We start from the raw sequence: 6,587 nt of genomic DNA on the forward strand, positions 1-6,587 counted from the left end.
TCATTCCTGAAATACTTGAATCTATCTTACAATCGTTAGGAGTTTTCAGTAATAAAATTGGAATTTCAAATTCCAGGGAACAAGAAGCTTTGTGGGGGTTTAGATGAGTTACATTTATTATCCTGCCACTCCAAAGAATCTAAAAGGCAAACAATCAAACTTCTCACAATGGCAATTTCTATGATTCTATCATTGTTTATCTTATCAGTATGCTGTATTGTTGTTCATACTCGAAGCAAGAAGCCTAAACATAACTCATCGTCTAGTATGTTACCGATGGAACAACAGTTTCCTATGCAGAGCCGAGTACGGTGACAAATGAATTTTCATCGTCGAACATGATAGGTCAAGGAAGCTTTGGCTCTGTGTATAAGGGAATTCTTGGTGAAAAATGGACAGCCGGTTACAGTGAAGGGTGATTAAACTTAATCAAAAGGTGCTTCCAGAAGCTTTGTCACTGAATGTCAAATATTACGAAATATCCGCAATCGAAATCTTATCAAAATCATTGCTCAAGCACTGACTTCAAAGGGATTGATTTCAAGGCTGTTGTTTTTGACTATATGCAAAACAGGAGTTTAGAGGATTGGCCATACCAAAGCAATAATAAACTCAAACCGTCCAGTTTAAGTATGATTCGAAAACTAAGTACCACCATTGATGTGGCTTCCGCAATCGAATATCTTCGGTGATCTAAAGCCAAGGAATGTTCTGCTTGATCAAGACATGGTTTCCCATTTGAGTGACTTTGGATTAGTAAGATTTCTTTCTGATCACCCACTTAGACCCAATCATGTTCAATTGGAGCGAAAAAAAACCATCGGCTATATAGCTCCAGGTTATTATTTCTTTATAGATATTTAGATGATTTTTTAGTTTTATAGTTTTTTCATGAGATGAAGATTCTCTCATTACCTGAATTTTTCCTTAGTAAAATTCACGTGAGTCATTTGTGATTATCTAACACTTGAAACAAATTCAGATCATAAGAGGGTCCTAATTTTTTTTCATACAATAAATATTAGCACTCGTGCACATACATGGAAACAAATTAATGCCTCAACATGTTATTTCAGAGCATGGTATGGGATGAGAAGTGTACTGATAACATGTTGAACAATGGGCCTCACTCTTTATGCCAGTGTCAAAATGGCTTTGCCAGAAAAAGTTATGGAAATTGTTGAATCTTCACTGCTTTTGGAAGTAAGAACAAACAAAAAAAAGGATTTGAAAGGTTAAAAGATTGAAGATTGCTTGGTTTCTGTTTTGACAATTGGAATTCTCTGCTCTGTGGAATCCCCATCTGAGCGAATGGAGAAGCCTTATATTGTATCAAAATTGAGTCATGCTAGGGAGAACGTTGCTTGTAACAGAGTTTGAGGTTCTGTAATTTTTTTTTTCCGTATTTAAGGCTAAACCCATAGGCCACCATGGATTTGATACTTATGAACAATTGAACACCTTCCGAATTGACATATCATCAGTACTCATTCACTCAAGCTCCAAAGGCATGTCACATGGCCCATGCACACCAAAAAGGCCTAGAAATTCAGCCAATGTAATACAAAAGTCATTGCTTTATTTTTACATTACTGTAAAAGATGATTTTATTGGCCATAAATTTTAGTTTAAATTTGCTATCAGTGTTATATGACAGATGTTTCACCTCTAAAAAAATAATTATTAATTGGATACATAAATTGTACCTTATTCTATGTTGCAGGTGCACAAATTTGTACCAACAAATTTTACCCATACCATGTCTAAACAAAAGTCATTGCTGTATTTTGCAAGCTAGTTTATATCTAGTATTGAATTTGTTACTGATAAGCTATTTGTTTGTTAGAGGTTGTATTGAAAACAGATTTTTTTTTTAAAATTTTTTTCCCCTTTAGGGATGAACAAAGCTTAAAGTGATTTTTTATTCCCTATAAAAGCTATCTGGAAACTACACTGTTAAATTCCCAAATATGTAAATAAATTATTAATTTTGGTAACTTACTTATTTACGTTATCAATTTAGTAATTAAGTTAGTTTGCTTTAGTGAAGAAGAAGGTTTTGCTTGCTTGGGGCAGTCTCATTCTCATCAACCTAAAAGGCATGCAAGCTTTGCTTACTAACAAGAGTTATCTTTTACAGGTAGAGCTAGACTTTCCCAAGAAAACAGTAAGGAGAAAGCATGCAGTGAGATAAAGTTGAAGTCTTAAGAGTACTTCCAATGTGCTTGTGCCCCTTTCAAGCCGCCCCCCCCCCCCCCCCCCCCTCTTTTCTTTTTTTCTAAATGAAGAGGATTTTGCCTTTTTTTTTTCTTTTATAAATTTTTCCAACAATCTTGACGGGAGGAGAAAATATTAGTAAATAAACAAATGAACATTTTAAGTGGAGAAGAGATTTAATGGATCGTAAACTTTAATGAAAGCTCAACATATAAGATTGTAACCATTAATTTAAAGAAAATTTCTTGCAAGAGATAAATGAAAAAACTTATTAAACCTTGTAGCTAAGTAATCATTCATGCTTTCTCCATAAAAAGAACATGAAGATCTTCTCAACCAAACTATATATCTAATTCTTATGATATATATATATATATATGAGAAACTATAAAATTCCCCAACAAATTCTTACTTTTTTTTATTATGATATTTAAATCCCAATTATGTATATAACTGTAGTATCATTGGCTCTTAATTAAATCCCTTGGATGATCTTTTGTAATATTGCCGTATCAACTTTATGATGATGCATTCTAGATATTTGGACTTAAGAGTTGTTCGGATCTACTAACAAAAATTTGAAAGTGATTCAACCACTATCAATGCACACACAAAAACTAAAATCCAAAAAAAATAATTTATTAAAAATTATAATGACCTTAAAAAGTGATTTATTATTGGAATTTGTATGTACGATGTATATTTTTTTTTGCAGCTCATATAAATTCATATGTGTTAATTAAACCTAAATCTTTGACGTTTTATACAAATTGAATTCATATTGTCAGGAATTACAATTATCTCATGTTTACACTTTATGACTAAATTAACCCTTAAAAAATATTTGGTGACCGCATGGGTAGATTAATTGCTTTAATTTATCTCGAAAAAGTTGTTGATGCACTTAACGTCTCTAGAGAAATTGATTACTGTAATCATGAGATTAGTTGAAGTCAATATGATATGATGGGCGCGTTAACGAATGATGTGAAATGTCGATGCCATCTTTGTGAAACATTTAATATTTTTATTTTGATTTTTTTTTTTTGAAGATTTATTTGACCTACACCCATCACAAATCCAAACGTGCCACACGCACATGGTTCAATAAGTGGTTATTTGATATCTGGAATCTCTTTGCTCGTTCCCCATTCTCACTTGGTGTCGCTCACCATTTTTGGTTCCTGTATATGGGGCTGTAAGGGGACTTAAAATTCATCAAATTGATTGCTCTTTTCACCTTTTTAGTACTGTTTTTTTGAACTTTTGGGGTCTTCCTTTTGAATCTTTTTAGCATCCAAAGAGAAGCCGGTTAAACAATGAAAAAGGGCAATGATACAGAGCACATTTAGAGAGATTAGCAAATAGCATCATCTATTCGTGGCTTGTGTCTCAGCAATGTCTGCTTGTTGCTACCAATCCTCACTCATTTTGGGTTCTAATTGTAGTAGGAGAAAATTATCCAAAAGCTTAAGTTATTAACACAGGTTTAATATTAAAGACAAGTCTTAACAAATCCGTTAAGTAAAAAGTGAATCTGACGTTGGATTATATGAATTCCAAGACATCAAGAAAGATGTCTAAAATGGGGTGGGATTGAAATAGAGACCTAAATGGCTAAAAATTAAAACATCAATTAAATGACACAAAGTGAGTATATTATTCGATGTGATTGCGGTTCCACCTATTACTCTCCCTTTCTCAAAAGATTAAGTTAGGTAAGGTCCAATATTAATTTATAGAAATTAAAAAACATGCGATTGATAGTATTTATAGTAATTATAATATATTAAGACATAGAGTACGATTATGATAAGTTTATCCTCAAAGGATTACTGAGTTAGTTTGGCCTCTTGCAGAGGAAGCAATAGTTTAAGAATTCAAGTCTACAAGATATGTTTTAATTTTGAGTGAGAAATGGTGGAGTACAAGCTTAATTAAAAGAAACAAAAAAGAAAAATTTGGGTAAAATAGCACTTTTTTTTTTGTTTTGAAAATATGAAGGTTTCAATAAGAACTATAAGCAATCATTTACCTAGTTTGAAGGTTTCAATCAAAATAAAGAAAATTGTGAAGTAGATTGTTTTTTTTTACATTTTCGCCGCAATCCAAACGTAGCCTTATTTTATCTTTAACTCGATAGAGTAGTCTATTTGTTGGAGGAATATTTGTGGAGAATGACAAATGTAGAGAAATACAACAATAATGGTGGAACTTTATTATGTAAAGTAATGTGTTTACAACTAACTCTGTATGTAGGAAGAAACTGCAGAAATTTTGTATGCTTCAAGGCACGTTACAATAAGTCGCTTTCCTTAAGACGTTATTTGCCCCCACCAATTGAGTGATGCACATGGGTTAAGCAAATACGCCTCCAAGATACAATGAAGCACTTGTTTGTTTGCTTGCGTTGTGCATCGACGAAAGCAAACCAGAATACTCTTGAATGTTGCAAGCCTGCCAAGAAACAATATATTGTTCCTGCAGAAAAACAATATATTGGAATGTGAATGCACAAAAAGAAATGGGTGTTTTGTGTTGAAATTCGTACTAGAAAGGAATGCTAAGAAAGAGTGGTGTAGGATCATTCATTTCATGTCTAAATGGCTTAAACATGACCCCTATTTATAGATATACTTGTGCCCCCTCATTTGGGTTATCATCTTTCATGATACCCCTTCATTCATGGCCATTGGATCTAGATTTGATTTTAATAAATGGTCTAAATTGAACCATCACCATTTCAAATGAAATGTCACCATGAAATGATGCATCTCTAAGTGAAATGTTGCCATGAAAAGTTATATCATTTAGTAAAAGGATACCTTTTCTACAAGACACAATTAAATGGATATGTCCTTACAACAAGACATCATTTAATTAGACAAGTCTTTAGTGAAAGGTACATTTTCTATAAGGCACAATTAATAGGACATGTCTTTACCATAAGACACAATTATTTTGAAAATTTCCAACACTATTTCTTTTCGTCAGTGAGTCAAGTTCTTTTTTAATCTTACCTACACAAGCCATGGAGTGGCATGGCCACCAATTATGCACCAATTGATATGGCTTTTGTAATTTGCCAATCCATTCTTGAAATGTGTCTGAAGCTGCCCCTTATCTCCACTAAATTACTTTTGGATCTGCAGAGGGACATATATGACCAATGATTTCAGTGATCATGAATATAATTTCTGCCTTCTAGAAGATGAATTTTAAGTTCTGCCAGTGATTTGATGCCAAGTTGCGTGTAATTTATTTCACAAATCAGCAGAAGCCAGGAGGATAATTCACTGTTTGGGTATTAATAAATCATAAGAAAATACATTAGCTCTCTAGGGTAGTGTAGTGTATCTCTTCTTGCTTCTAAAAGATTCTATTATGAAGTCAATGATCCGCTGCACCGTTTCTTTCTTCATTTATCCATTTCTTTACTGTAATCTCAAGGCAAAAACAGAATCCCACTAACTTGAATCACAATCTTTCCATTTTTAATCACAAATTACGGTGCATACTAATTGGCTCAACTAGTCTATTTTGTAAATAATACAAATACTTAGCGTTTGAATCTCACTTACACTAAAAATGTATCTATATTTCTTAATAAGATTTCTTTAAACGAAATACAAGTGATTGGTGGTAATTAATAAATAAGAATAAAGTTGTAGTTAAATATAAACTATACAATATTAATAACAAAGACGTGACATAACGTCGTTTAAAATTTAGTGGAATTTAAATCAAGAGAAGATCTATATTCGTCTAATTTTTTTTGAGATGATAATTTCATGACCATCTATTAGATATTAGAATATTCTTCACAGCGGTTAATACCATAACTTGTTGATTTTTTATTGGTTGATATATAATTAATAAGCTTAATTTAATTATAGGATGAACCATATTCACCATGACCAATCAATGAACCTTTTTGAATATATAGTAAGATTCAATCTTAAGTCTGCCAGTTTTCTAGGGTTGTTGGCACCATTTTTAGGGTCGTTCCCCAGGTGAAACAAAAATCTTGCTAGTTCATTGTATGCAGCTTTCATTGATAAAAATTATACATTTAGCAAATGTGTTGCCGTCCTCTCTCTTTTATATCACCTTTCTCATATGCCTATACATTTATATTATATAATTATATATAGTACCAAAGTGGAGTCTTCCATAAAGCTTAAACATTGCTTTTTTGGCCATAGCTATCACCAATCAAGAAACTTAATGATTTGGTTTAATGGGCATGTGCCACGTGTATACTATTTTGACATTATTTTTTATTATCTCCCCATTTATCTTGACATACACGTGTGCATGCTCAATAAGAGAGAAGAGAGATACATAAAGAGATAGAGGTTATAAAAATA

The sequence above is a fragment of the Citrus sinensis genome, chromosome 2 (genome assembly GCF_022201045.2).
Source record: "Citrus sinensis cultivar Valencia sweet orange chromosome 2, DVS_A1.0, whole genome shotgun sequence".
Taxonomy (NCBI): domain Eukaryota; kingdom Viridiplantae; phylum Streptophyta; class Magnoliopsida; order Sapindales; family Rutaceae; genus Citrus; species Citrus sinensis.